At 38.5% G+C, this 23979-nt stretch overlaps 1 pseudogene; it reads right to left on the reverse strand.

The window, feature by feature from the left end:
- Positions 1 to 1319: 1319 nt before the first annotated feature.
- LOC130982568 (pentatricopeptide repeat-containing protein At3g24000, mitochondrial-like) lies at positions 1320 to 9226 on the reverse strand (annotated as a pseudogene).
- Between the last annotated feature and the right edge of the window lie 14753 nt (positions 9227 to 23979).

A 23979-nucleotide genomic window follows, 5' to 3' on the forward strand; every position in this document is an offset into this window, starting at 1 on the left:
CCTCATCTAATAATAAATGAGAATCTGTTTACTCGATATATAAAATAGAACAACAACAATAAAAAAGTTTTATCCGACCATGTGTGGTTGGCTAGATATATAGAATAGAACGAATACACAAAATATTCTTCTAAAAAAGTTATTGTTATTTGTGGGCCTAAACAATGTAAGATGCGTTTTTATTTTTTGTTTGTATTTTAGTGCTTTTTGTTTTTAAAATTTAGTAAAAAAAAAAGAAGGTAAAAACAATAAAATGTTATTTTCTGTTTTTTTCTCTTATTTTTTCTTTTTCTTTTTATATAAAATTCTTAAACCAAAAACATTGAAAATAAAAATAAAAAGTAAAACGAAAACCAAACCTCTGAATTGTACTGACTTGAGGAGTAGTGAAATTCTTACTCCAGCTTATGCATTGAGTAAAGTGTCTTGGTACCTCATGCTTGAAGAGCTTAAGAGTGTTCTCTATTTATTGCATTGGTGGTTGGTTTGTGCTGCGACTTAAATATGGAAACGCATGCCCTGCTTAAGGTACTGTCATATTCTCTCTTGGTAGTTGCAATAATCATAATGGCAAAGGATTTAATAATAAATGGAAAGATCGTCCAAGCTTCTGAATGGCTCATTTATTTAGGATCAAGGATCATGGAAACTTATTCAACTCGTGTTTATTTTGAATTCAATGATAATCATGGTGATGTCCACGCATGGGTAAGTTGGTCACGTCTAATTCCAGGGACCAAAAGAATTAATTTTCAAAACCAGAATAGAGAAAGGAGGTCTTCATGTGGTTGCAATAACAATGGTGGTCACAACATTAGTGATTGACTACTTATTACGCTTTTGGATCCTAGTTCATACTGTCAACGATAGATAGAGGGTAGAACAAATCCTTAATCAACTATGTTGTCTATACACAAAAAATCAGTTACAAATTCAAACTGACTAGCATTTCAAAAGAGAATGAGTTAAAGAATCTAAAAGCAGAACTTTAAGCCAGGGGAGCTCTTATCAAAGTCTAATCCAAATACTCAACAGCTCTAAATATCAAAATGAATTCACTTTACAATCTCGTATTCAGCCTCAAATAAATAGCTAGGTATATCACAAGCCCACAAATTTTTGTTTTAACCAAGTTTGAAAGCATCTTACTCATCGTCATCACTAATATTTACTATAACCAGATTGTATAATTAAAAAAAATGTTGCAAAATCAACTAAACCACAACAGTGGTTGAGTGACAACATTCAGAGAGAGATACTAGAGAACAATAACCAGTAACCCTCCAAAACTCTCTCTGATTTGTTGATAATAATTGGTACTACCAGTAGTCTCCACATGAACAGGAGCCATCACAAAAGTGGTGGAAGCGATTGGTGTCTCTCACTATGATTTTCCTCTTCAACAAAATGACACATTTTATTGCTGAGTGGCAATAACCACAAACCGGAAAGGGATCCTCTCAAATTTTTTTAACAATTGAGAGAGTAAAGTGTGATCTCCCACCATTAATTTTATAAGTGGGACCAAAAATAAATATGAAAGAGAGAGCAATGAAGGGCTAGAGATCACATTTTACACTCTCAATTTTTTTTAACAACTTAGAGGATCCATTCCCCTTCTCATTGTCATATTGTATACTTACTTCCTTCTCTTATTGATCTACACACAGAAGCACATGACTAGTGTCTGGAACATAGCCAATCACCTTAATTTCATGATTTAGCTTCTCCCACATGTTAAGGACCTTCTCATTATGTGGATTTGCAAAGTCATTTGCAACAAATACATGGACAAAATTCTGAATCTCAACCATGCAGGCTCCTTCTTCAAGCCACCTTCCACCTACCCGCAGAGGCATATATATAGGCAAGCAATATTTGTGTCCCTGAATAAGAAGGTTCAAGCTCAAATATTCATTCAGCAGCATAGGCACCTATCTCCATGTTCTTATACATCCTAGAGGCACCAAGCAAAGCTCCCATATAGCTGCAGTGGGTTCGATTGGCATTTCTTCAATGAAACTTCTAGCTTGATAAATCAGGCCAGCTCGACCGAAAAGATCAACAATTGTCACATACTGTGAGATTTTCGATTCAATATTGTACTTTTTCATTAATCCGAAATAATGTTTACCCTCATCCAAAAGCCCAGCTCGGCTACAAGCAGTAAGAACACTTGGGAATGTGATGTCATTGGGTTCAATCCCAATCCTCAACATTTTTTCGAACTGTTGCACAGCTTCTTTTCCAAACCCATGCTGGGCATACCCTATAAGCATCGAACTAAAAGAAACCACATCAATCTTGAGCAATCGATTCAAAACCTTTCTTGCATCCTGAATGCTGCCTGACTTTGCATACATGTGAAGAAGAGTGTTGCCCACGTAACCAGCTAATTTTTTGCCCCATTTTATTGTAGGTGCATGAAGCCATTTACCTTGCACCAAAGATCCTATACCCGAAAAAGCACATATAAGGGATGAATATGTAAATTCTGTTGGTTTATAACCTTCCCTCTGCATCCTAATAAACAGAGCCAAAGTGTCCTCTAATTCACGCTTCCTAGCATATCCAGGTATCAAAGCATTCCATGAAACCTCATTCTTATTTTCCAGCTTGTCAAATGCCAATCGTGCTTCGCTCAAGTATCCACATCTAGCTTACATGTCTACAATCGAATTGCCCATAAAAACATTCGAGTTGAATTCATACTTCAGACAACATGCATGAATTTGCTGCCCGTCCTTATAGCTGACTATAAATCCACAAGATTTCACCAAGCTGGATAACAAGAATTCATTTGGTCTGGACCCAAATTGCAGCATTTGAGGAAACAAAGCAAGTGCATGTTGGGCGCATTCATTCTGGGAATACCCGGTAATCATGGATGTCCAAGTAACCATGTCTTTGGACGGCATTTCGTCGAACACTCGACGAGCCTCTTCCAAACTGCCACACCTTGCTTGAATGAAAAGAACAGAATTTCGAATAACAAGGTCATCCTTGAGCTTAGAATTAAGGATGTGTGAATGCACCAATCTTTCTTCTCTAAGCTTCCCCAACTGGGTGCATCTCTTTAGCATTACATTGTACATGGATTGGTTTGGCTCAAGCGAGCCGCTGTCAATAAGATCCAGGACATGGAGACCAGTTTCGGAATTCCGACTCAGTAGAAGAAGGTCCCTGTCATCAATGACACACAAGTCGTCCAATATGTCACAATTTGAATCGGAGAAAGTAGCTGCTGCTGATGAAGATTGCCAAAGGGTTTGAATGGTATCCAAACGTCATTCTATGAGTTTTAACTGCAATCACGGAGTAAAGTGGAAGACCCAATAAGCTTAGAGTATTGTATTAATTAATTATACATGTGCGCATACAATAATAGAGAAATTCTCCATATACAAGTGTTTTTTTATATAAGTCTTTACAAGCACACATTCTTTTCTTTTTGCGCACGTTCTTATTCCTCTTCCTCTTCTTCTTCTTTTCTTTCGTTTCTTGCCTTCTCTTTCTCCTTCTTCAACTATTACTGCACGTTTTTACTGCACCTTCTTCTTTTTCTTGCTGCACATTCTTCTTCCTCTTCCTCTTCTTCTTTTTCTTTTCTTTCGTTTATTGCCTTCTCTTTCTTCTTCTTCAACCGTTACTCACTGCACATTCTTCTTCTTCTTGCTGTAAGTTTTTCTTCCTCCTCTTCTTCTTCTTCTTCTTTTTCTTCTTTTCTTTCGTTTCTTGCCTTCTCTTTCTCCTTCTTCATTTACGTGCTTTTTTCTCTGTTTTCTTTCTTTGTTATTCTCGATTTCCATTATTTTTTGACAAGCTCTGAAATCATTTTTCAAGAAAAAGTAGCAGAAGATGAGGAGGAAAAAGGGAAAGAGTTCTGAATTATGCATAAGGTGTACTTTAACGAATTTTGGGTATATTTCTTAAATCCTTTGGGTGTAGTTTTTGTAATCCTTTGGGTGTATTTTTGTAATCCTTTGGGTGTATTTTTATAATCGTTTGGGTAAATTTCTGTAACCGTTTGGATGTATTTTTGTAATTCTTTGGGTGTATTTCTGTAATCGTTTGGATGTATTTTTGAAGTTCCATTATCTTTAAATTTGGCAAGAAACTCGTTTTCATGGAGGAAGAAGAAGAAGAGTCTTTTATAATGCATAGTGAGTAGCGCGCTTTGGAAACTTCTGAATAACGTACGTTTGTTTATTCTTAAATATGGGAGTGTAATGCGCGTTTTTTGTTGGGCTTGTACCAACTTAAAACTTGTAAACTAAAAAGACTTGTATGTATAGCAGGCCTCACAATAATATATCCAGCAACTAACTAAATAACTAACTAACTAACATAACAGTTATTCTATTGTTACGGCGACACTGGGCCGAAAAGAGAGAGAAAAAGAGTGCATAGGAAAAGGAGAAGAGTTAAATTGTTGAGCTTACAGGGGCATAGGAGCAGTGATTTGATGTGACGAATTGAAGAGGAATGCATAGAATGATTGTTACATTGGATTATCACCTCGTACTGTTGTTTGGGTTCCACAAAAAATGAATTGAATTCAACCCTACAGTTGTTTGGGACTCAAATTGGCAGAGATGTATTTGAGAAGAAGTGCGTCGGACACGAATTGGCTGTGAGCCCGCAGCAACACCGTTGAGCAGGTGGTTGGAACCTCCCTCATTCGCGGCATCAAGATACTGCTCACTCAGCCTGGGGAGTTGACGGTGACTCATGCGTATAGAGAAAGAAATTGCTGTGCTGATCTTCTTCTTCCCAAGGGCCTAACCTCTCTTTGTCCCCTCACTCTATTAAAAGAAGGATCTCGTTAATGAACTACTTGTACAATGTGTACAATGGACTAAATGAACATCTTTCATATTATTTAAAATAACCATTCGAGTAGTAGGATAATAAACATCTTTCCAAAAGCTTAAACTGATTTTGGGTTCACTAAAAATCGAATTCTTGACCTTTCAAATTTAGCACTTTAATACTATGTCATGGTACCACTCATTCCAAAAAGTTTCAGCTAATAAAAAAATGTAACACTAATTGTTATATCTCTAATACTTTATAAACCTCCATTGTACATATTGTACAAATATTCCATTAGCTCCTTATACTTTTCCTTAAAAAAAATAATAAAGCACACCTTTTTTCCCTCTAATATTTGTTATTTTTTTAAAAATATTCTTAATATTTAATTTCATTTAATTTTATTCATAATCTTTATAATTTATTCAACATCTTAATGTTTTTTATTTGTTTTAAAAGTATTTTTAAACGTTTTCAACTTTATCCTTTACATTTTAGATTAGATTAAAGTTTAAAAATAAGTATGATTCAAATTAAAAATATTAAAAACAAAATTGAATAAAATTAAAGATTAAAAATATTTTAAAAAACATCGTAAGTATTAAAGATGAAAATATATTTTACTTTAAAAAAACTAATTTTCTTTTTTTCTTTCAATTTGAATAATTACTCATGCTAAGTAATTTGTAAATATTTTTTATTTTTAACTTTTTATATTTTAAAAAATGTGATTAATTTATAAAAAGATGATTCATTTTTAAATATTAAAAATAATAAAAATATATTTGATTTATCTATTTTTAAAATATATTTTTAGTATTAATTTTAATATTTGTTCATATCACGCTCCAAAAAACAAAATTAAGGTCCAAATATGTCAACCTAATTTTACAAAATATTCAAGAAAGACCCAATAAATTCACACGGATTAATTTACCCGATTTGCTCAAGAAACAGATTTTTTAAACCGTCTCTGATTCAACTTGCATAGGAAAAAGGGCCTATCATATTGCAACAGATATCCATACATTTTTCACTACAAATGTGGAATAACTTTCCTAATAACGAGAGAATAACTATCCACCACTACAAGTGATAGGACTGTAGAGTGATAGCCAAGTTGTCACCGTATCTCTATAAATACCTCATCTAATCCAGGAATTTCTTCAATTTCAATTTACTAAAACCTACCCAAAACTCTAACTAACTTAAGCACCAAAATCTCTTGTAGATACCATCCACCACCATCCACCCAAGGACGTTAGACAACTTTTTTCTCTATTAAACAAGTCAAACATTCTCTCAAAGGAGTTTAGACCTCACATCCAAGCCTATATCCTAATGGTTTCAGGTAATCCCTCGTGTAAGAATCCAAATTTTGGTAAACTGACGTTTCTAGTTATTTTATAACTTGTTCTACAAAATCTTGAACCATAGGTCAACAAGATTTAGTGAGGCAGGTCCAATGGTAAAAAATAACTAAAATTAATTAGAAAAAGATAATTAATGAGTCAAACTTGACTTTATGAGGGAAATTAATTTTTTCTAGTCAAATTTGACTAATAAAAAGTAAATATTTGCGCACTATTGGTTTATTTTTCTCAATAGAGGCTTTTGAGTCGGGAATTCACTTTTAGTGATGGTTTTACGCGTAGCGAGAAAAGTTAGTAATCGAAAAACTTGGAATCAGTGGTTAAAGTAATTTCTACCTAGGTAATTATGTCCTAAGATTGATCTTAGCCATTCATTCATGATTTATTCCTTTAAGAATAAATCTCAGCCACTAGTTATTTTACCGCATGGTAAAAGTTGTTCCGAAGCGAACTTCTGACTAGTATTCCGCAAATAACTCTTAGAGGCCCCAAATCTTCTTACTTGTTTCCCAAGTAACACGCCCCTCTCTCTTAGTCTCAGAGCCAAGATTATCTTAGTCTCTCACCTCCTCTCTGCTGTATTTTTAACCTTGAGTAACTAACTGCAATTAATTACGAATAAATATGTCTTTTGCGAGACAGATTATTCTTCCTTAAAACACGCCCCTTCTCTTCCAATCTCAGTCCATTTTTCTCTGAATTTTTTAAGTCCATTTTACCGCAATTAGTTCAGCCAAGAGTCAGATTTTTATTTAAAGAATCCTTGATCACATTCATGAAACACTTCATGCATTTTTATCACAAAATGGTAGAATCTTAGAGAAAGAAAGAGAGTAAATTTCTATACTTCTTCTCTATGTTCCAGTCCTTATTCCATCTATTTAGCCATTTTCTTCAAGTTCTTTTCAAGAATCTAAGTCATACAAACACAATTCTTTGTCTATTTTCACTAATTCTTGTGGTTTTACCGAAATTTCAACAAGGTAAGCTCTTATTCCTTTTCCTATTCTTTTCTGTTTTTCCAACAATAACCATGATGAATTCTTGCTCTCTTTCATGTCTAGAAAATTTCTCTTGAAGCCCATTTAGAGCATATCTAAGAAGTTAGAGAAATTTAAGCTCAAAGTGGCTAAATTTCATCACTTTTTGTGATACTTTTTGGCCAAGAAAATAACTACACCACCACCAGCTGTGTCTCTACCTTTGTGTAAGTATTTTTTGGTATTTGAGAGGTCTAAGAACTGAATTAAACAAGACGTAAAGATTAGGATTAGATAGAATATGTTTGTGCTTGTTTCGGTGTTCATATAATCCACTTTGTGGTGATTTTACGCTCAATTTTGTAATATGAAACTTCAGTGGTGCTTTTTCATTTTTGGCTTGTTATTTGAGTGGTATATGAAACTAATTTACCTCTAAAAATTATATGGAACAACTAAAAATATTTAGAGCACTTGAGATTTAAGTTTTAAGTTTTAAAAGTCACTAAAAGTGGATAGAAATGCAAAACTGTACTTCGAAAAATTCCAATCCCCTAGAAACCTTAAAAGTGACATGTTAAAGAGTTAAAAAAAAGTTAGAAAAATAGTTTTAATCTTATAAAATAAGTTTGTAAAATTAAAAAAGAATGTTATGGTCATTTTTGGATAAAAAAGGGTTAAAAATATAATTTAAGCAAGATATAATTAAAATTCCGAATTTAATAATTTTAGGGATGAAATAGTAATTATATAAATTAGTTGGGTCAAAATTATAATTAAAATAAAATTTAAAAGTTTTAGTAAAAATTAGGAGTAAAAGTGTAACATATGGTAACTAAACAAATAAATAAAATAATAAAGGGTAAAATAGTGTTTTAGGTCGCTAGGAATAAAATTGGTATTAAATAAAATTTTTTTGGGATAATTTGGTCATAGAAAATATCAGGGTATTAATTCGATAAAGTTTTAACGTCAAATGAAATTAAACAAAAAACCTAGAACACTTAGAGGTAAAATGATAATTTGGTCATAAAGTAAATATAAAATGGTCAATTAATTTAATGAAGGATAAAAAGTCTCATAGAAAAGATATGAGGATAAAATGATAATATAATAACATTGTGGTAAAAGCGTTACTAAAAGCCTAAAGAAAATAGTAAAAAAAAATTATGTAAAAAGGAAAAAATTAGAAATATATAAAAGGCTCAAGGGCAAAATAATAAATGCGACAAAGACTGAGAAATTTAAAGAGAAGAGATCGGGTACAAGTTTTTTTATAAAAGTGAAGGGAAGAGAAGCCCCTTAGAAAAAATGTTATTGAAAAAGTGCCGCAGAAAAAAGGAAATTATAAACCCCAAGGAGCTAAGAGATTATCTAAGGTGGAGGAGCTTTTGCTTTGACGGAACCAGAACCATACGGATAGTTACTCACTGCGAGCATGTTATATTTTGGGCCATTCTTTTATTAGTGTCACGACTGTACGTGATTTATCATATGAGGTATCGGGGCATTCACCAATGACCATACATAGTGAAGTAACCATAGCCCGATGTAGGGCTGAGTAACGCCGAATTGCGGGTAGTCAACCGATGCATGAGCTCATGGCCTGCATAAGACCAGACATACATCATACATGGTTGTTGTATTTCTTTGTTTGTGACTACTACTTGAATATATAGCTGTTATTCTGCTATAAACTTGTGATTGTGCTTGCTTGGGTGTGAAGTTCTATTATAAATTTGCGAACACTTAGACTTAGGCTGCGAACTCCTTAGGTTTTATGTGTAGTACTCTGCTGGGAACTCTAGCTTCTCACCCCTTATTTTCCACGTCCGCAAATAGGACCGACGTTATATTTTTGAGTACCCGATATATGGCAACTATGTGGATCCCGCGACGGGAGGCGCTATATTTTGTGCAGTCCTCGTAAACACACTTACTATCTTCCCAACCATCCTTTCTCTCACCCCCTACACAGCCAAGAGTTTGACCCCGATATGCCCTACGATATGCTGTTGTCAGAACATCACCCTGGCAGAGGTCAATATCCTTTCCCATCTTATCATCTAATCATGGCAGAGTGATAAACCACTATTTTGTGATTTATCTTGTGCCCAATTGAGTGATTTTATCAAATCTTCACCCATTTATTCATATGAATTTGTATGGTTTTACAATTCCTTCGTTGTGATATGACATAAGTGAAAACATGTTTCCTATGCTTTAGAAATATTAAAATTAATTATCCTTTATTACCATTTGATGCCGTCATCTGTGTGTTGAGTACTTTCAGATTTTATAGGGTAGGAATGACTTAAAGGATGGAAAGGAAACATACAAAAATGGAAGGAAAGCACAAAATAGAATTTTTGAAGAAACTGGCAGCGACGCGAACGCGTGCTTTGCGCAAATTGGCATCCGCGCGAACGCATGCATGACGCGAACGCGTGGCTCATGCGAAACACAGATGACGCGGACGCGTGACTGACACGACCGCGTGGAAGAGCAAAACTCCAGATGACCGACCGCGTGACCCACGCGGAAGCATGACGTGCGCGATCTGCAGAATTTACAGAAGTCACCCCCAGCGATTTTTGGACCCTTTTTGGCCCAAATCCAAGCTCAGAAAAACACAGATTGGAGACTACAAAGTGGGGAAATCCATTCATTCAAAGCAGAGCGAACAATTAATGAATAATTCACAATTTTAGGATTAGATGTAGTTTTAGAGAGAGAGAGGTTCTCTCCTCTCTCTTAGGATTAGGATTTAGGATTTCTATTACGTTTAAGCTATGATCTCTTCAATTACAGGTTCAATGTCACTTTAGTTTATGTTTCTCTTCCATTCTTAGATATTCTAATGCTTTTATTTGATTTATGTTGCCACATTGGCTTATGAACTTTTCATGTTAGGATTTTCTTAACTAATGCAATTTGAGGTATTTTCAGATATATGATTTTTATTTAGCTTTCTACATCCTTGACTTTAGTTGATTAATTGGTAACTCTTGAGTTGTCAAACTCATCGTGATTGATAATTGATATCTTTGCTGATTGATTTAGATTCCTATAACTCTAGTCTTTCCTCAGGAGTCGACTAGGACTTTAGGTGTTAAATTGATTTATCCACTTCACTTACCTTCATAGTTAGAGGTTGACTTAGTGGGAGTAAAAATATAACTCTCATCACCATTGATAAGGATAACTAGGATAGGACTTCCAGTTTTCATACTTTGCCAAGAGTTTTTCTTTGCTATTGATTTAATTCCCTGCAATCTATTTTTCTCATTCAACCTTTCAAAAACCCAAAAATACTGTTTTCCATAACCAATAATAAATCATACTTCCCTATAATTCCTTGAGAAGACGACCTGAGGTTTGAATACTTCGGTTTATAAATTTTATTGGATTTGTTACTTGTGACAACCAAACGTTTGTACGAAAGGATTTTCTATTGGTTTAGAAGCTATACTTATAACGCGATTATATTTGTGAATTTCTTTACCGATAGAGAAACCCGATCGTCAAAAATGGCGCCGTTGCCGGGGAATTACAAACGTGTGCCTTATTATTGGTTATTGTAAATATTTTTCTTTTACTTGTTTATTTGTTTTTGTTTTTCCTTTTTATTTCTCTCAGCTACTATGAGTTGTCACCCCTCTCGTTTTGAGTTTGGTTCTAAATTTGTTGAAAGGAATGGAAGCTATAACAGGACTATGCATCACGGTCAAAACAATCAAAGATGGATGGAGCCAAGAGGATATGATCAACCCTTTAGGCAACAACACCTTCCAAGATATCATGGACAAAGACCATTCTACAATGTATACCAAGCTGATAGATATGGTGGACCCCCTTGTATTTACCAACAAGCCCCACCCTGTGCTTATAGACCATCCTCTCAACACAGCTTCGAACCACTACACCCACAAGCTCCTTTTCACCATTCACCACCGTATGATCCTTATCCACCCCAATTCCTATCCAATTACTCCCGCGAACCACCATTTCCCTATGCACCATGTTCATATCCATCGAGCCAAGAATCACAGGCTCGCCTCAAGGAAATAGTAGATCAATTTCATGCAACCCTTCATCAACTGGAGCAAGCAATAAATCAATTATCTTCCAGACGTTCGGACACTCAAGGAACTCCCATAGCTCCATGTGGACAATCTAATGAAGAACGTAGCATGAAGGAGATACTAGAAACTCTAGTAGACAGAGCATGACTTCGTACTGGAACAAGTAGAGGAAGCTGTCATTATAGAAGAAGAAGAGTTGATTGAAGACTTAGGAGACGCTGAACCTCCATGGGAATCCAGAGTTGGTGGAGAATTCCGTCAAAGACGTTACAATTGATGCTAAGGAGGACAGTGCATAACCCCCAAAGCAGGTATCTTATGAAGAACTGGACAGAATAACCCAAGACGCGAGTTTCCTTGATAATGATAATCACGGGTCAAGTTCTCCTAGTAATGAACTTGCATCCGCAAGTGACCTCTTTGAGACAGAAGAACCTTCCCAAGTTAATACGAAGACGATGTTGAGGTAGACTTTTCTGAACCTCCAACTTATGACTTTAGTGATGAGGAAGAAATTGAGGACTTTGATCAAGACATGGTTGAAATTGAAGAAGTTTGCAAAGAAGTAGAGGAATTCACAGAGGAATACAAGGGAGTAGAGCTTGCAAAACCACTGGAAACACCTATCCCAAGGGCACTACCACCCAACTCCAACTTCAAGCGGGTAAAATCCTTGACCTTTATCTTTACTTTTCCACTTGAATATGGCTTGCTTGAAATAGATGGCCAGCTTAGAGCTCTTTGTGACTTCAAGAATAAAGGAAAAGTAGATCGTACTCAGAGTTGGTATGCAACATCCAATAAGGTTCCACACTACAATATGAAGTGCAAGGATTGGTATCAAGTTCGATTGAATGGGTCTCGGAAGCTGTTTGGTCGCTACAGTGAGAATTCAGATTGCTCACCACCCAGCTGGAAAAATACAGATCAAGACAAAAACGGGTGTAAAAGCAACGTTTGGGATCCTGGAATCTGTTTTGACATTCAACACCCTGGAAGCCTGAGAACCTGTTTGGAACTGCTCAAGGGCTTTACATGCCTTGTTTGGGACCCCGGAGGCTGTTGGAATTCCAAACACTAGTGGAGATTTTTGGATGAATTCAAACACAAGCCGCTATAACAGGAAGCTCATCAAATGTCCAACTTAAAAGGAAAAATAGATCGTACTCAGAGTTGGTATGCAACATCCAATAAGGTTCCATGCTTCAATCTGAAGTGTAAGGATTGGTATCAAGTTCGATTGAATGGGTCTCGGAAGCTGTTTGGTCGCTGTAGTGAGAATTCAGATTGCTCACCACCCAGCTGGAAAAATACAGATCAAGACCAAAACGGTGTAAAAGCAAAGTTTGGGATCCTGAAATTTGTTCTGACATTCAACACCCCGAAAGCCTGAGAACCTGTTTGGAACTGCTCAAGGGCTTTACATGCCTTGTTTGGGACCCCAGAGGCTGTTGGAATTCCAAACACTGGTGGAGATTTCTGGATGAATTCAAACACAAGCCGCCATAACAGGAAGCTCATCAAATGTCCAACTTAAGGACTTTAACTAAAAGTGTTAGGTGGGAGACAACCCACCATGGTATGATCGTTTCTTTTTCAGTTTAGTCTGTTTTTGAATTTTGCTTGAACCTGGAATTGTGCATAACATTCATTGCATTCTGCATACTGCATAAAAAAATTCACCCCACGCGGGCGCGCAGGCCACGCGTGGGCGTGGAATGGAAATCGGTGTAAAGATCCAACGCCTAGAAAGTTGGGCTGGAATCGTGTGGCTGGTGTGCGTTTAGCACAAAACGACACACGCATTTGCGTCCATGTCGCGAACGCGTCACTTGCACAAAACTCATCCCACGCGAAAGCGTAAGCGACGCGTCTGCGTCGCGCGGATATTATGGCCCCCTAAATGGAAACAGAGAGTTGCGGTAAAATGACGCTGGAACTGCACGTCCAGCACAATTCATAGCGACGCGTTTGCGTGCTTTACGCGTCTGCGTCACTTATCCTCTACCCAACTAACGTGATCGCGTCAATAATGCGACCGCATTAACCCCCTTTCGCCCAATCACGCGATCGCGTGCTCCACGCGTTCGCGTGGATTTGCAATCACTAAACCCAAATCACGCGAACCCTAACCCCATCGCGTCGCAAACCCCCCTTCCTTCCTCCTCTGCACCCCCTCCCTTCTCTGCAACCACCACCGCCGCGCCCACCACCCCAGCCGCCCAGACTGCCACCGCGCTTCGCCTTCTCTCTTCTTTCTTCTCATTTTCTCTTCTCTCACCCCTTTCCTTCTCCTCCACTCCCCTCCACCACTGCCCCTAACCGAACCTCCAACACCGCGCCACCCCCTATACTGCCGACCACCACCTTTGCCCGCTTCTCCTCTCCTTCCCTTCCTTCACCATATACCAGCCCCACAAACACAACCCTCTGCTATTGCCCCCATCCGCGCCACCGCTGTGCAGCCACCAGCGCCACTACTCCCTGTCTTAAATTCTGATCCTACCCACACCAGGTTCTGCCAAACACCGTTCCCTTTACCAGTTCATTAGTTAGTTAGTTGCATATTTTTCAGATTCTGTTCAAATTAGGATAGTTAGAGATGCATGATTGTAGTGGATTCTAGGTGGTTAGGTAGCTAGGATGTGGTTAGTGGATTTAGGCCTGATAATTGCGCTGTTCTTGCTACTTGTTTTATCTATTTCGCGATTCTGATTTTGCTGTTATGATCATATTGTTCATATATTGTTCTTCCATGTTTTATGCTACTGTTACACTGTTCTTTCATGTTCATGTTATTTGTGTCTCTTTCAGTATTATTTAATTTTATATGAACTGATTTTTCCTGCTGTTTATTACCCGGGAACACCCAATTTTAGCCGGAATGCTGCCCAATTTTATGCAAATTGTTTTATTTTTACCCCATTCATGTATTGGTTTTAGCGATTTAGATTTTGCACTACTTAGCTATCACCAAACTAATTCATGAATGCATGGGCTAACATTCCTATTTCTTTCTGGTTCTCTGGTTAATAGACTGCATTATTGATGATTTTATTTTAATTTACAACTCTTGTATCTATCTGGATTATCATCAATACACTGAAATCTTTGCTTGAATATGAGTTGATTATTCTTTAAATTTGTGAATATCTTGTTACCTAGGAAACCGATTATCATGCCACTTACTTTAACTTTCTTTTCACTAACTCACTGCTTTCACTTTCTAACTTCCTTTTCACCTATTAACCATTTCAACTTTCTGACTTCTCTTTTTACCTAACTACTTTAACCTTCTAACTTAGGGCATGATCATTGTTTTTCCTAATTAACTTGAATTCCGCCTATCATATATTTTGGATTGTACTTTTTCTTTTCAGACTTTTTCACTCGAATACAATCCAAAATGCACATATATTTAACTCATTTCATGCTTCTCTTGCTCTTTTGCCACTCTGTGCTTATATTGCTATTATTCTATTTGCCTACTTATTTTTCTATTTTTGTTCTTCAATTATATCTTGGAATTTCTGCTTTTCAGGATGTCTGACCCTCAAAGCAAGGGAAAAGGCAAAGCAACCACTAGCAAAAGAAAAAGAGGCGAATCTTCTATGACCATCATTGACATTTCGCATGATGATTCTTGGCGGGAGAAGAACTTTATCCCGTAGAAAAAGGTTGATCAGTTGGTACCTGCAGTTGACCCAGTAAAATTTGCAAACAAATACTGTGAGCTGAAGTACTGATGAGCGGATAATTTGTACACTTTTTGGCATTGTTTTTAGTATGTTTTTAGTATCTTTTAGTTAGTTTTTAGTATATTTTTATTAGTTTTTAATTAAAATTCACTTTTCTGGACTTTACTATGAGTTTGTGTGTTTTTCTGTGATTTCAGGTATTTTCTGACTGAAATTGAAGGTTCTGAGCAAAAATCTGATCCAGAGACTGAAAAGGACTGCAGATGCTGCTGGATTCTGACCTCCCTGCACTCGAAGCGGATTTTCTGGAGCTACAGAAGCCCAATTGGCGCGCTCTCAACGGCGTTGGAAAGTAGACATCCAGGGCTTTCCAGCAATATATAATAGTCCATACTTTGCCCAAGATTTGATGGCCCAAACCTGCATAGCAAACCGGCCTCAGAAATTCCAGCGTTAAACGCCGGAACTGGCATAAAACTTGGAGTTAAACGCCCAAACTGGCATGAGAACTGGCGTTTAACTCCAGAAAACGTCTCTACACATAAAAGCTTCAATGCTCAGCCCAAGCACACACCAAGTGGGCCCGGAAGTGGATTTTTCTGTCATTTACTCATTTCTGTAAACCTTAGGATACTAGTTTACTACTTATAGGACCTTTTGACTTTGTAATCAGTACGGAATGCGACCTTATGACATTGTACACCTTTTCTTCCACAGCATGAGTCTCTAAACCCCATGGTTGGGGGTGAGGAGCTCTGCTGTGTCATGATAGATTAATGCAATTACTACTGTTTCTCATTCAATCATGCTTGCTTCCATTCTAAGATATTACTTGTTCTTAATCCGGATGAATGTGATGATCTGTGACAATCATCATCATTCTCAACCATGAACGTGTGACTGACAACCACCTCCGTTCTACCTTAGATTAAGTAGTTATCTCTTGGATTCTTTAATCAGAATCTTCGTGGTATAAGCTAGACTGATGGCGGCATTCAAGAGAATCCGGAAGGTCTAAACCTTGTCTGTGGTATTCTGAGTAGGATTCAATGACTGAATGACTGTGACGTGCTTCAATCTCCTGAAGGCGGGGCGTTAGTGACAGACGCCAAAAGAATCACTGGATTCTACTCCGGTCTGATTGAGAACCGACAGATGGAATGCCGTGCCGTGACAGGGCATTAGGAATCGTTCCAATGAGAGGATGGGAGGTAGCCACTGACAATGGTGAAACCCTACACACAGCTTGCCATGGAAGGAGACTTGCGTGACTGAAGAAGAAGACAGTAGGAAAGCAGAGATTCAGAAGATGGAGCATCTCCAAACCTCAACCTATTCTCCATTACTGCAAAACAAGTAACCATTTCATGTTCTTTTGCTTTTCACAAACAATCCTGATAATTTCTGCTATCCTGACTAAGATTTACAAGATAACCATAGCTTGCTTCAAGCCGACAATCTCCGTGGGATCGACCCTTGCTCACGCAAGGTATTACTTGGACGACCCAGTGCACTTGCTGGTTAGTTGTGCGGGATTGCAAAAGTGTTATTGCAATTTCGTGCACCAAGTTTTTGGCGCCGTTGCCGGGGATTGTTCGAGTTTGGACAACTGACGGTTTGTCTTGTTGCTTAGATTAGGACTGTTTTATTTTTGTTGGTTTAAAGTCTTTTAGTTGAGTCTAGTTTCATATTTTAAGTTTGGTGTCATTTGCATGCTTTTGTTTTTCTTTTTGATTTTCGATTTTTGCATGTTCTTAGTCCCTTTTTGATTCATAAAAGTTCTAAGTTTGGTGTCCTCTTTGTGTTCTTCCTTTAAAATTTTCGAAAAAAATAGTGTTTGATTTTCTAAAATTTTAAGTTTGGTGTCATTTTGTGTTTTTCTCTTTCCTCTTTTTAAAAAATCAAATCTTTTTCATAAAAACTTTTCAATCACATCTTCTTAATTGCTGTTTTCAAAATCTTTTTAATTAACTAATTGATTCAGTTCTCAATTTGCTTTGATCTTATTTTCTTTCTAATTTTCGAAATCTTATTTTATTTTTCTTTTGATTTTCGAATTTTTATTTTAAATTTCCTTTTTGTTTTTATTTTTATTTTTCGGTTATTTCAAAAAAAAAAAAAAACAAACAAAATTTATCTCTTTGCAATTATTATCATTTCCCTTTTGTCCATTATGGACTTAAGTGGAATTAACCAGTCCAGAAGGACTCTGGGGTCCTATGCCAACCCCAGTACAGCTGCATATGGGAGTAGCATCTGTGTACCTCCCATCAAAGCAAGCAGCTTTGAGCTAAACCCTCAACTCATTATCATAGTGCAGCAAAATTGCCAGTATTCCGGTCTTCCAGAGGAAGAACCTACTGAGTTTCTGGCACAGTTCTTACAAATTGCTGACACAATACATGATAAAGAGGTAGATCAGGATGTCTACAGACTGTTACTGTTTCCATTTGCTGTAAAAGATCAAGCAAAAAGGTGGTTGAATAACCAACCTACAGCAAGCATAAAGACATGGAAACAGTTATCAGAAAAATTCCTGAATCATTTTTACCCTCCAAAAAGGATGACACAGCTAAGGCTGGACATCCAAGGCTTTAAACAAGAGGATAATGAATCCCTTTATGATGCCTGGGAGAGGTTTAGAGGTATGCTCAGAAAATGCCCCTCTGAAATGTTTTCAGAGTGGGTACAGTTAGACATCTTCTACTATGGGCTTACAGAAAAAGCTCAGATGTCTTTAGACCACTCAGCTGGTGGATCTATACACATGAGAAAGACAATTGAAGAAGCTCAAGAGCTTATAGACATTGTTGCTAGAAACCAATACTTATATTCTAGCAAGGAATTCGTTCCACAAGAAGAGGTCATGGCAGTAGTCAATGATCCTGATCCTCAAGAACAGATGAATGAGCTTAATCAACAATTGCTCCTGATGACAGAACAGTTAGCAGAATTTAAAGAAATGCTCCATGATACTAAGGTTGCTAACAAGAGCATAGAACTGCAGTTGAATCAAGCAAAACAGCAAATATCTAAACAAATAACAGAAGAATGTCAAGCAGTTCAACTGAGGAGTGGGAAAACACTGAATGCCACTGCTCAAAAGAGCAAGAAGTCAATTAAGGAACAATTGACAGAGGATGACCAAGCCACTGTTCAAAATCCCTCTGAGGACAGTAAGAGCCCAGAGAGGAATATTATTGGCGTTCAAACGCCAGAAAGGGAAGGAAAGTTGGCGTTAAACGCCCATTCCTTGCCCAATATTGGCGTTCAAACGCCAGAACAGGGAGGAAAGCTGGCGTTAAACGCCCATTCCTTGCCCAGTTCTGGCGTTCAAACGCCAGAAAAGGGGGAGAAGTTGGCGTTTAACGCCCAAACTTCATCCACTCCTGGCGTTCAAACGCCCAAGGAGAATCAGGCACCTGAGAGTTCTGATGATTATCCCCCTAACAAGGCCTCTTCAACCATTTCTGTAAGGAATAAACCTGCAGCATCTAAGGTTGAAGAATATCAAGCCAAGATGCCTTATCCTCAGAAACTCCGCAAAGTGGAACAGGATAAGCAATTTGCCCGCTTTGCAGACTATCTAAGGACTCTTGAAATAAAGATTCCGTTTGCAGAGGCACTTGAGCAAATACCCTCTTATGCTAAGTTCATGAAAGAGATCTTAAGCCATAAGAAGAATTGGAGAGAAACTGAAAAAGTGTTTCTCACTGAAGAATGCAGTGCAGTCATTTTGAAAAGCTTACCAGAAAAGCTTCAAGATCCTGGAAGCTTTATGATACCCTGCACATTAGAAGGCGCCTGCACCAAGATAGCCCTATGTGATCTTGGAGCAAGCATCAATCTAATACCTGCATCCACTATCAGAAAGCTTGGGTTGACTGGAGAAGTCAAACCAACCAGGATATGCCTCCAACTTGCTGATGGTTCCATTAACACCCATCAGGCATAATAGAGGACATGATTGTCAAGGTTGGGCCATTTGCCTTTCCAACTGACTTTGTGGTGCTAGAAATGGAGGAGCACAAAAGTGCAACTCTCATTCTAGGAAGACCTTTCCTAGCAACTGGACGAACTCTCATTGATGTACATAAGGGAAAGTAACCCTGAGAGTCAATGAGGATGAGTTCAAGTTGAATGCTGTGAAAGCTATGCAGCATCCAGACACACCGGAAGACTGCATGGACGTTGACATTATTGATTCTCTGGTAGAAGAGATCAGTATGGCTGAAAGCCTAGAATCAGAGCTTGAGGACATCTTCAAAGATGCTCAACCTGATCAAGAAGAACTAGAGGAAGTAAAGGAATTTTCGAAAATTCCTCAGGAGGAGGATAAGCCTCCCAAGCCTGAACTCAAACCATTACCATCATCCTTGAAATATGCATTTCTGGGAGAGGGTGACACTTTTCCAGTGATTATAAGCTCTGCTTTAAATTCACAGGAAGAGGAAGCACTGATTCAAGTGCTAAGGACACACAAGACAGCTCTTGGGTGGTCCATAAGTGATCTTAAGGGCATTAGCCCAGCTAGATGCATGCACAAGATCCTGTTGGAGGATAATGCCAAACCAGTGGTTCAACCACAGAGGAGGCTAAATCCAGCCATGAAGGAGGTGGTGCAGAAAGAGGTCACTAAATTACTAGAGGCTGGGATCATTTATCCTATTTCTGATAGCCCCTGGGTGAGCCCTGTCCAAGTTGTTCCCAAAAAGGGAGGCATGACAGTGGTTCATAATGAAAAAAATGAACTGGTTCCCACAAGGACAGTCACAGGGTGGCGCATGTGTATTGACTACAGAAGGCTCAATACAGCCACCAGAAAGGATCATTTTCCTTTACCATTCATAGACCAAATGCTAGAAAGACTAGCTGGCCATGATTATTACTGCTTTTTGGATGGCTATTCAGGCTACAACCAAATTGCAGTAGACCCTCAGGACCAAGAGAAAACAACATTCACCTGCCCTTCAGGCGTGTTTGCCTATAGGAGAATGCCTTTTGGTCTGTGCAATGCACCTGCAACCTTTCAGAGGTGCATGCTCTCTATCTTTTCAGATATGGTAGAGAAATTTCTGGAAGTCTTCATGGATGACTTTTCAGTATATGGAGACTCATTCAGCTCCTGTCTTAACCACCTATCACTTGTCCTGAAAAGATGCCAAGAGACTAACCTGTTTTAAACTGGGAGAAATGTCACTTTATGGTGACTGAAGGAATTGTCCTTGGGCACAAAATTTCAAGCAGGGGAATAGAGGTGGATAAGGCAAAGGTAGAGGTAATTGAAAAATTACCACCACCTGCCAATGTTAAGGCAATCAGAAGCTTTCTGGGACATGCAGGATTTTACAGAAGGTTTATCAAGGATTTTTCGAAAATTGCCAAACCTCTGAGTAATCTGCTAGCTGCTGACACTCCATTTATCTTTGATAATGAGTGTCTACAGGCATTTGAGACCCTGAAAGCTAAGCTGGTCACAGCACCAGTTATCTCTGCACCAGATTGGGCATTACCATTTGAATTAATGTGTGATGCCAGTGATCATGCCATTGGTGCAGTGTTGGGACAGAGGCATAATAAACTTCTGCATGTCATTTATTATGCCAGCCGTGTTCTAAATGATGCACAGAAGAATTACACAACCACAGAAAAAGAATTACTTACAGTGGTTTATGCCATTGACAAGTTTAGATCCTACCTAGTAGGATCCAAAGTGATTGTGTACACTGACCATGCTGCTCTTAAATACTTACTCACAAAGCAGGATTCAAAACCCAGGCTTATCAGATGGGTGTTGCTTCTGCAAGAGTTTGATATAGAAATAAGAGACAGAAAAGGGACAGAGAATCAGGTAGCTGATCATCTGTCCAGAATAGAGCCAGTAGTTGGGGCGTCCCTCCCTTCTACTGAGATTTCTGAGACTTTCCCAGATGAGCAATTATTTGCCATTCAGGAAGCTCCATGGTTTGCAGACATTGCAAACTATAAAGCTGTGAGGTTCATACCCAAAGAGTACAGTTACATGCAGAGAAAGAAATTAATTTCAGATGCCAAGTACTACCTTTGGGATGAACCATATCTCTTTAAGAGATGTGCTGACGGAGTGATCCGCAGGTGTGTACCCAGAGAAGAAGCATAGAGGATCCTATGGCACTGCCATGGATCACAGTATGGAGGACATTTTGGAAGTGAGCGAACAGCCACTAAAGTCCTCCAATGTGGCTTCTACTGGCCTACTCTCTATAAAGATTCCCGAGAGTTTGTGCGTAACTGTGACAGTTGCCAAAGAGCTGGTAACCTGCCTCATGGATATGCCATGCCTCAACAAGGGATATTAGAGATAGAGCTGTTTGATGTATGGGGAATTGACTTCATGGGGCCATTCCCACCATCATACTCAAACACTTACATTCTGGTGGCAGTAGACTATGTATCTAAGTGGGTAGAAGCAATTGCTACACCCACTAATGATACTAAGACCGTACTGAAATTCCTCCAGAAGAACATTTTCAGCAGATTTGGCGTTCCCAGAGTGCTAATCAGTGATGGGGGCACTCATTTCTGCAATAAACAACTATACTCTGCTATGGTCAGATATGGAATTAGCCACAAAGTGGCAACTCCGTATCATCCACAGACAAATGGGCAAGCAGAGGTCTCTAATAGAGAACTAAAAAGAATCCTAGAACGGACTGTAATGGCCCGAAGAAAGGATTGGGCAAAGAGCTTGGATGATGCTCTGTGGGCATACAGAACAGCATTCAAGACTCCTATAGGCACCTCTCCATACCAATTGGTGTATGGGAAGGCCTGCCATTTGCCTGTGGAACTGGAACATAAAGCCTACTGGGCAACCAGATTCCTAAACATGAATGCACAGTTAGCTGGTGAAAAAAGACTGCTACAGCTGAATGAGCTAGAGGAGTTCAGACTCAATGCCTTTGAGAATGCAAAAATTTATAAGGAAAAGGCAAAGAAATGGCATGACAGGAAATTGTCAACCAGTCTTTGAGCCAGGACAAAAAATTCTGCTCTTCAACTCTAGGCTCAAACTGTTTCCGGGAAAACTCAAATCCCGTTGGGGGGGTCCATATGTGATTACAGGAGTGTCACCATATGGATATGTTGAGCTTCAGGATATTGATTCTGATAAGAAGTTCATTGTTAATGGACAGAGAATCAAACATTATCTTGAAGGAAACTTTGAGCAGGAGTGCTCAAAACTGAGACTAGAGTGATTCTCAGTGAAAGTCCAGCTAAAGACAGTAAAGAAGCGCTTACTGGTAGGCAACCCAGTCATTAGTAGGTTGTATGATTTGTTCTTACAGAGGCAAATATCAAAAAAATGAAGGAATTCACAGAGTTACAGAAGGATTCAGCTCAAAAAGCAGAGAAAATGAGCTTACTGGCGAAAAAACGCCAGTAAGGTGCATTTTGGGCGTTAAACGCCAGAATGGGTACCATTCTGGGCGTTTAACGCCAGTAATGGTACCATTTTGGGCGTTAAACGCCAGAATGGGTACCATTCTGGGCGTTTAACGCCAGGTGTGCAGCATCACTGGGCGTTCAGAAAAACGCCCAGTGAGGAAGGTTTTCTGGCGTTTAACGCCAGCCAGGGTACCTGGCTGGGCGTTAAACGCCCAAAAAGGGTGCCAAGTGGGCGTTAAACGCCAGAATGGGTGCCATTCTGGGCGTTTAACGCCAGAAAGGTGGGGGGACCACATTTTGTTTTCAACTCAAATTTTTTCAAACTTTCCTCTTTTACCCATAATCTTCTACATAAATGCACTTCAACCTTTCATCATTCACTTTCAAATCTTCACAAATCAAAACCATTCTTCAAATCTATTTCAAAATAATCTCAAATCTTCTTCAAAAAACTCACCCTTTTCTCAAATTTTTTCAAAATCTTTTCAAATTTCCTTTCAAATCTCTCTTTTGTTTTCGAAATTCTCCTCCCCCCACTCTATAAATGAACGTTCCTCACCCCTCCTTCCTCACACCATTCGAATTTCCTCTCTCTCTCTCTCTCTTCTTCTTTCTTTTCTTTTTGCTTGAGGACAAGCAAAACCTCTAAGTTTGGTGTGCTTTTCCGTGATCACTAAGCTAAGATCTATCAAGATCATGGCTCCCAAGGGAAAACAAACCAACTCAAGAGGAAAGAAAGAGACTAATCCAAAGAATCTTTGGAATGAAGAGAAGTTCTTAACCAAAGAACATGAAGACCATTATCACAAAATAATGGGTCTGAGGTCAGTGATCCCGGAAGTTAAATTTGATCTGAAAGAAGATGAATATCCGGAGATCCAAGAGCAAATTCGAAACAGAGGTTGGGAAGTTCTGACCAATCCTGAGACAAAGGTTGGAAGGAACATGGTTCAGGAATTCTACTCAAATCTGTGGCTAACAGATAAGCAAAGAATGACTGGAACGCTTACCATACCCACAGAACCATGGTCAGAGGGAAAGTTATGTACTTCCATCTGGACAAAATAAGAGAAATCTTCAAACTACCTCAACTACAAGATGATCCTGATTCCTTCAATAGGAGGATGGTGAGAGTAGATAAAGGGTTGGATCAAGTTCTAGAGGACATCTGCCTCCCTGGGACTAAGTGGATAACCAATTCAAAGGGTGTCCCAAACCAACTCAAGAGGGGAGACCTCAAGCCAATTGCAAGAGGTTGGCTAGACTTTATTGGGCGTTCCATATTGCCCTAGCAACCGTTCGGAGGTCACCATCAAGAGAGCAGTGATGATTCACTGCATTATGCTTGGAAAAGAAGTGGAGGTTCATCATGTGATTGCTTGTGAGATCTACACCATTGCAAATAAGAATTCCACTGAGGCCAAACTGGCTTACCCAAGCTTGATTTCCTTGCTCTGTAAGAGGCTGGGGTGAAGATGGGAGTAGATGAGTTCATACCCATTGAACACCAATCACCAGAAGTCAATGGAAGGACAAGTGCAAGACAACTCCATCAAGAGGAGGGCGCAGGAATTCCTCCCTGAATTCCCAAGAATTGACT

The sequence above is a fragment of the Arachis stenosperma genome, chromosome 1 (genome assembly GCF_014773155.1).
Source record: "Arachis stenosperma cultivar V10309 chromosome 1, arast.V10309.gnm1.PFL2, whole genome shotgun sequence".
Taxonomy (NCBI): domain Eukaryota; kingdom Viridiplantae; phylum Streptophyta; class Magnoliopsida; order Fabales; family Fabaceae; genus Arachis; species Arachis stenosperma.